The sequence below is a fragment of the Rhagoletis pomonella genome, unplaced genomic scaffold (assembly GCF_013731165.1).
Source record: "Rhagoletis pomonella isolate Grant_MI unplaced genomic scaffold, Rhpom_1.0 Rhpom_scaffold_00002, whole genome shotgun sequence".
Classification (NCBI taxonomy): Eukaryota; Metazoa; Arthropoda; class Insecta; order Diptera; family Tephritidae; genus Rhagoletis; species Rhagoletis pomonella.
Window position 1 is genome coordinate 111,978,475 of NW_023458556.1, and position 8,422 is coordinate 111,986,896.

General features: G+C 35.1%; 1 pseudogene; it reads left to right on the forward strand.

Annotated features, from left to right (window-relative positions):
• Positions 1–1,600: 1,600 nt before the first annotated feature.
• On the forward strand, positions 1,601–2,731 carry LOC118757054 (annotated as a pseudogene).
• Positions 2,732–8,422: the final 5,691 nt, after the last annotated feature.

Sequence of the window (8,422 nt, forward strand, 5' to 3'; positions counted from 1 at the left end):
TAGACACGCTAGTCACGAATTTCGCTTCAAATTAAAACCTTGAGATAGGCGATATGAGAAATTAACTTCGTATGGGAGGTGCCACGCTCCCTTTTCCAATATCTGCCACTTTTCGGCATAAGTACGCTACTGATAAAATATCGTCGTTTAAGTTACAAAACCGCGTGTCAAGAAAATGCAAAACATCGTATGTGAGGTTGCCAAGATTTTGTAGGTGAGAGTAAAGCTAGTCCTATTTCAAAATGGTTCTCTCTTTTATCCCTAATTATATCTTCTTCTTATGTCTAAGAATCGGTATTTTAGCATAAATGGATAAGGGCTTGATGCCAGGGGCTTCCGGTGAGCAAATATCTTTTTTGGCACAAATGTCAGTTACGAGGTTTTGCAGAACGACGCTATGTGGTTTTGTACTTTAAACGACGATATAGAGATAAGCGATATGAGAAGCTAAGTTTATACGGGAGGTGCTATACCCCCTTTTCCAATACCTGCCAATTTTCGCTATTACTATTCGCTATTCTTTTTTAAAGGAAAGGTGTTACCTGACAGGTGATCTAATTTGGTTTAAATCCGATCATTGGATCATGAATAGATTAACGATAATCTTAACTTCTTGGATGGGAATTGAAATCGGTTTTGTTTTTTTTTTTTGCTTAAAAATTACTTGTTTATGTAAGCATTTGTTGAAAATGCAGTCTCACATAGAAATGTAAAAGTAAGGCCCCTATTATGAGTTGTATTCGACTGTGGTCGAAAGTGCTGATCGTCGGAATTTTCATTTGGTATTATGACGCTCATTCGATGAAGAATAGCGCTATTGTGAATTTCGCTCGGTTAGGTTGTTTACAATAGTATATTTTTCACCGCTGAGAAGTTTTGTTTACAAATCGAGCAAACTAAATAGTGTGCTTAAACCTATGTATGTAAATTTGTGCAAATTAAAATGAAATAAAAAAGAAATCGAGTTTATAAAAACGTGGTAAAAATGAGCACAACGGAGTTCTGGTTCAACGATTCGTCAGAGGATGAGAGCTTGGTAAACTGGCCAGGAGTAGAAAATGTTTAAGAGGGTTTAAGTGTAGTCTTTCGAGTTAATAAAAATTTGTAAATTAGTGTCTAGCCGCCATAAAGTAAAAAAACAAATGCAAATCATAAATTTTTCACAATTTTCTAACACATCGCTACGCCATCGAAAGCAAAATTCTGTTCGACAGAAAACATTGTGTACAAATACAAGTGAGATATCTTAGCAATAGACGTCATCCTGGGCCACAGCTGCGATCATCTGTTTTTTAGAGTTGCTTATTTTGGTCAAAACTGCGCTTTTTTGACCTGAGTTGCATTAAATAGTCTCATACAACTTAGTAGTATTTGTGATTCAAATGGTAACATATATGCCCAAAAACTTGAAAAATATTAGATGATTGTTTTTTAAAAATGCTATTTATAAAATTGCGTTTTGATTTCGACATTAGAAATATTCAGATTATAAAGGTTTTTCACATATGTTTTAAGATTTAAAGCTTTGTACGGTAGAATGCAACAATGTGCTTGAATTTGTTTGCATCTTCGTCAGCTTATTCGTTTGCAGACTAGAAAAATGGCGAACAGCAATCAAAATACTAATTCAAAATACAAATCTTTCACTGGACACACAAATGGGTGCGCGCAGCAAAATCCAGTCCTAATGGTAAGTTAATTGCATCGTGCGGCGACGACAAGTTAAGAATTTGCGATACATTTTCAGGCGAATGTGTACGAACGTTCACCGGGGGAAGAGGTATGGGACGACAGCTGGCATGGCATCCAGACGGTAATCTGGTGGCATCCAGACGGTAATCTGGTGGCTTTAGCATTAAATTGTAACCGCGTTAAGATATTTGACATAGCCGAAGGCGAGCTAATACAGTGCATTCGTCGCAGGAGAATGATGTTGCATTTCACCCAAGTGGAAATTTCTTGGTGACCGGCGGCGATGACGATACAATAAGATTGCTTGATTTATTTGAAGGTCGACCAATTTATACACGGTAGTAGTGCACTTTAGCGGAACCAGGTCAAAATGGACGGGCAAATTATACACTAACTGGCCATACTGACTAAGTTTGCGCCGTCGCTTTCTCTCCACATGGTAGACATTTTGCTTCCGCGGGCGAGGATCGACAGGTAATTTCTGCTTTGTATGTAAAAAAATTATATAATATAAATTTTTTCCTGTATTCAACAATTGCTCGTTTGGAAATCTAATTTGCATACATTTGATGCCAATAGCTCTCGCAACAAACAAGCCAGTTCTCAAAGAGTCCAAATTGATTTTAGTCATGCAACTGCTCCACATAACTCCGCCATAGACACACCAGTTGCTGGAGTACCAAAAAGCTGTGATGAAGGTATTTTAATTGATCCACGACAATCGGTGGCATATGGAATGCGTGATGGAAATTTTCTGGTGCTTGATAGCCAACATACTACAAGAGAGCCATCTCCAAGCAACTTTACCACACCACACCGTCAACAACAAGAGTCGTTAGATAAAGTAGAAACATACGGTTCTGCTGATAGCATCAGTAACATAAGCAACAGCAGTACCTCGTTTCTACACATGCCAAACAAAAGTAACAACAGCGATGGCCAGAGAACATCAAGCAAATATTTTTAATATTCATTTTTGCTTATCTTAAGATTTCGTTTGCGCTTAACTGCTTGGAAGGCTGCTGATGCTGCTGATGACTCTTCATAGAAAATGCATTGTTTTTAATTCATTAAATGTGATGTGTACATACGTATGTATTTCTGTTTGTATTTTAAACTATATACGTTAACAATTTACATTGTATTAAATTATTACTTGAACACGTGCAAATTGATCTGACCTAAAGATTTGGGAAAGTCTAGAAAAGTAATTGACTGCAGTCAAGATGACAACTTTTTATAGTGTTAAGCAAACCATTGAAAACCCCTTACTAATTAGGTATTTTTTCAATTGCATTGTTTTTCGAGTTTATTCTTTTAAATATTGATAAAACCTTTTTTGGATCAACAGTAGGTTTGAAAATTGACGATGACTACGTTTGTGTTTTGGTTTTAAATAGATTATTTTTTTGTAAATCGACTTTGCCCTGTAAATAATAATCTATTAATATACATACTGCCATTACGAATAAATTTTAACATATTTTTCGTTTTTGTATATTAAGATTTGTGGTTTACATTAAATGTACGACGAACGCTAATTAAAAGAACAGATTTTAAATTAAAGAGAACAGATTTTTATATACATATGTATTCTACAATTTTACTTGTTCCATTTTGTTCTTTTTATGAATTTCAATTTTAATGAAATGTATTATTTAACTATAATAAATATTAAATTAGGTGCATTCCAAATGCAAATGGTGCATTTTCGAATGCACCCTATATGAGCGTTAATAAAAAACCGGGATCATGGCACTTATAAGTTGTTAGCAAAAAATCATTCCTAATGATTATGTTTAATTTTTATTTCGCGTTCAATAAACAATACTTATATACACCAAGAGTTCTATTTTTCTTTCACAAAAAAATTGTTATCTGGTGATATTTTGAGTGATTATCTCTGATATTTTGAGTGGTGAGTAATTCTTGCTGGATTTATAATTTATTTTTGGTCCCTGAAAAAAAAAAAACCTATTACACTTTATTTAAAATAAAACGAGTCATTTGTATTTTCTGATAAAAATATATTTATTTAAATTCTTATTGCTCTTCCACACCACCGCTGAGGTAGCAATACAGGCGCGTTACCGATTTTTTTAAGGTGTTCGGTTCCCCAGGAGGCCTATTTTCACCCATATAAAATAAATATCATTACCTTAACAAAAAAAAATATATATGTAGTTAAAATATAATTAAAGGCTAATTTGTTTAACGATTTAATATGTACAAAAGTAATACTTTTTGAAAGCTGGAAAATTAGTTGAGGCTTTTCTTTGTTAAGGTAATGATGTACATATATAAATAAGTATACAAATACATAATCAAAAATAAGAGAACGACTAAATAATACTGCTTGCAACAAAAACAAACAAAATAATACTTGTATTAAAATTCAGGTACGGAATTTTACGGATACATATTTTGCAAAGTATTTACAAAATATTTACATAGTAGTTACAAAACCGCCCCCAGTGACAGGCTTACAAACAAAGTAAATAATAATAAAAATAGATGTGGTGGGGATATAGGGCCTGCACTAAAAAAAATACTAGAAAGCTGCAAAGAAAACAAGCATATGAAAATATAAATATGAATATAAAAATATAAATAAAAAAAGAAAGGTCTTACGCCTGTAGAAAAGATAAGAAATGTGCAAATCAAAGAGCAAGGAAATGGGAACAAGGATTCGGACTTTGCAGACAGACACCCAGACTAATTTGAAATGTAAATGAGAAAAAATAAAGGTCTTACGCCCATAGAAGTGTGCAAGTTAAAGAACAAGGAAATGGGCACAGAAGCTAACTACATGGGCAGCTCATTTCAAGACACCCAAACCGATAAAACCCTGTCTTTCAGACGGATTCGGACTTTGCAGACAGACACTTAGACTGAAAGCGAACTCTATTGGTGTGTTACACACAAAAACTTAATGTTTTTAAAATTTGGTTGGTTCGCTTTCTTATTGAAACTGTTAACCAGAAAATAAGTTCTTGTTCTTATGAAAATACATTTTAAAACATCGGGGTTGCAATTTTCGCAACAAGAGTATGGCTCTACGTCTATCATTTTCTCAAATAAGATTTGGGAAAACCCAATCCTATGACAATTTGAATCGAAATTATCTGTGTAGATTTTTTCGATTTTGGACATAAACTCAACAAATTCATTGGGAGGACTAACAAGATGGCTTTTACTAAATTGCTTCTCCATAGTGAAGAAGAAATCTTTTTCAGTAATTCCATCTTCAAACCTTGGTAATGGCATTAAGCAATTATGATGCTTGAAATATTTAAAATACATGTAGCCGCAGAAGTAAACAAAAGCGCTTCGATGAAGAAAACTACTTTCATCAATATCAACCGAAATATCGATTTGGACATCTTGAAATGAGCTTAAACTAGGCCTGGGTAAGCCTTGAAATATTTGCCAGGAAGTATCTCTGACTAAAACATCGTCACAAGCTGTAATAAGGGTGCTATTAGAAAATGATTCCCACTTATCTTCAGACAAGAGTTCACAGTTCCCTTTATCTACGCATCTAATATACCCTACCCCCCAGGCTTGCCGAAACGCTGCGGCGTTATTCCCACATCAAAGGACCCCCTCTACGAATATGACCAAAAAAATTTTCTGTTTTGTCTTGGCATACTTTACGTGTCAATAAAAAAGTGAATTCGTTATGTGACAAGAATCGCCACAAACGACGTAAACTACTAATATTTAGGACCAACCTTTAATAACACTATACGTATTGGTAATATCGCGACCTAAGTCGTCGTAAACTATAATGGAATTCAAAAACTGTTCGGCTATGTCAAGAAAAGTAAGTTGGTCTACAGTAGCTTGAAAGGGTTGTTTGAAATTTGAAATTTGAATTTCCTACATCCCCAAAGTATATACTATTAAAAATATTAAATAATTTGTCAAAGAAAAGGACAAATTCGGCAGTGTTAAAAAAGGAAGGGGATCTTGAACTATTTAAAAGCCCCGAGCTATAGATAGCAAACATTGCGCTTGCCACAGAGTTACTAAAGACCTGCGATGCTAAATGCACGCTCATTTTATCAAAGGTTTTAGGTCTAATATGTGCCGAGGTAAGTTTATGGGTACAGGAAATATCATATTGAGACCCTTGTTCATAGAGATGCACAATATGCATCCAATCTATAGGGCGGCCTTGAAAAGTTACTTTATTTTTCTTGTTTTCTAAACAGTTTCTAGTACTTTTGAGGAGATGCGGAGAGTCGAAAAAATATACGATTTCCTGGCCATTAACTTCGAAGAAGGGTCGTTCTCTGGAAACTCCTACAATATTCGAAAAACTAACGAAATTCGACTCTTGATCGGTTACCATTTGGCAGGGATAAAGTCCAATACCCTGGAGCTGACCTATGGCTTCGAAAATATAGTTTTTCAAAACATGTCCTTTGCACAATTTGTGCACAAAAAAATACGCTAAGGGATGCGTCCAAGACTCCCCACCAATGCCTTGGACGAAAATCGTTAAGACACTTGAAGCAACTCTGGAGGTACGATTTTCTTCTCCATAGTCTTCCAGTCCTATAATTGAGTCCCTATTCCGTATCGTATTGTACATGGACTTGTAAAGACATTTCGTCGCAACAGATGGAGACATATTTCTGCGCATCTGTGAAACCACGGCTTCTCAGCTCCAGGGCCTTAATGCTGCTGTTTTAAACTCCCTATCAAACCTGTACCCTTTAGGAGTTCGGGGGGTATTCCTGAGGCAATTCCTCACGCATATTGCAAGATGTGGAGGCAATTTACCACATAGCTCTTCGATTTGGCTGTTCTGACTATTAACAGCCAAATCCGGGTAAACCTCCAAACTATAAACCTTTTTTTTTCTAAGATTGCTACCTTTTCTCGTAGCAATCCTAACTCCTCATTTTTCCTATCCAACTCTTCCCGGTATTTTCTGTTTCTAGGAGTCTCATCAGTAAGGTATTTATCCGTTTGTGTTTGCCTACTATTAGCCCAAGTTTTAAGAAGAGAGTGACCTAAAGAAGAATTTACTTCATCATGTGAAGCGGGTGGAAGGGACTCTTCTAAGGAATCTTCAACAATATTTGAGGTTGAAGCCCTTTCTGCCTCTTTGGGCGAAACAAGTACCGATTGAAAATCTTCGACGCCTAACTCTATTAACTATTAGTCTTGTGCGTTTGGGTCAACTAAAATATCTGCTTCTATAATACTACCTAAGTAATTTTCCCTATCAACTGTCACTGGGGGCGAACATACTGTTAAATTAATGTCCGGAACTGCCCATCTATAGAGGATCCGTCCCCCTCTGACCTTGTGGGAAAAACGCCTTTGGCATGCGAAAATAAACTTTGCTGTAGGGCCAGTCACACCCAACAGCCGTAACCATTCACGCCGCCTAGTAAAAATAAAAAATCATGCATTAGATTTAATGTATGCACATATGGTCTTCATATCGCACACGATCTTCAAAGTGACACAACTCAAAATTTGGCATTTTTGATATTATGTCTAAAAAATGTACACCGAGCATTTATTTACCTTTCAGCAAAAGCTGGAACAAATGTTTGTTATAATTTGATGAAAAAAACCTAAGGTAAAGTTTTCCTTGCCCATACTACGAAATAGTTTTTTCACATTTTATGACGAAACTGTTATATTGAGTTGTGCCACCTTTGAAGATCGTGTGCGATATACATACTTATGTGGATTCATATGTACATATGTACATATATAAGTGAGCAAAAAAGTGCAAGGTACTATGTAACTGATTATTAATCAGAGATTAAGTTAGTATATAATTAGGGTTTCCCAAATAAAGGCATATTACTTGAAATTTTAATTTTTCTCTAAAAGCAAATGAGAATGTAACATGGGAAAGCAAAAACCGTAGTTTAAAAAGTTAGTGGGATGTAAAAACAAAAAAGAAAGTCAAAAAGAAAAGCGGGATGATTCAAAATAAAATTTGTATATAAATTGATTGGTTAATTGATACATATATATATGTATATGTACATATATATTGGTTAAAAGTTAATGCGATGTAGAAATAAGGAAGGAAATCAACAAGAAAAGCTGGATTATTAAAATAAAATTTGTATATGTATTGAAAAAAGTTTAACGATACCCATTCCGGTCCGTTAGGCCAAAACGACATTTCTGTAAAAAAAAAGCAGATCTAATTTGCATCACAGAATTAAACAAATTTTACACCCTCTTCAAATTTACGAGCAAACAGTTTTGAAGAAAGTGCAATTAGCATTTAAGCCTACATATATCCGTCTCGATTTCTCTTGGCTGTTTACAACAACCGCTATGTGAACAAAGCTGTGACTCTGTTGGACAAGTCCGTTTGATTATAAAAAATTTTTAACACTTATTGCCCCCCGACTTCAATTTCCTACTAGGTAAGTTAAGGATGCACCATTGAAGATTCCTCCAGGGTCGACTTCGATATAGCATACCACTTGTATTTGCATTTTTGAATACAAAATCTTAATGCAATTTAGAAGGACGGCTCCCAACACTAAAATTATAACTTAAGTAAAAGAGTAACTAACAGATTGGCTGACTTCCAAAACGTCTATTGCTTTGCATACGTACAAAGTATAATGTCCCATAACGCCGAACTACAAAATGTTAACAATGTATACTTTTTCAAAACGCATTCGAAAAGTTATCGAAACGCATCGCTAGAGCAATCAGCGCATCAGAAACCAAGTTG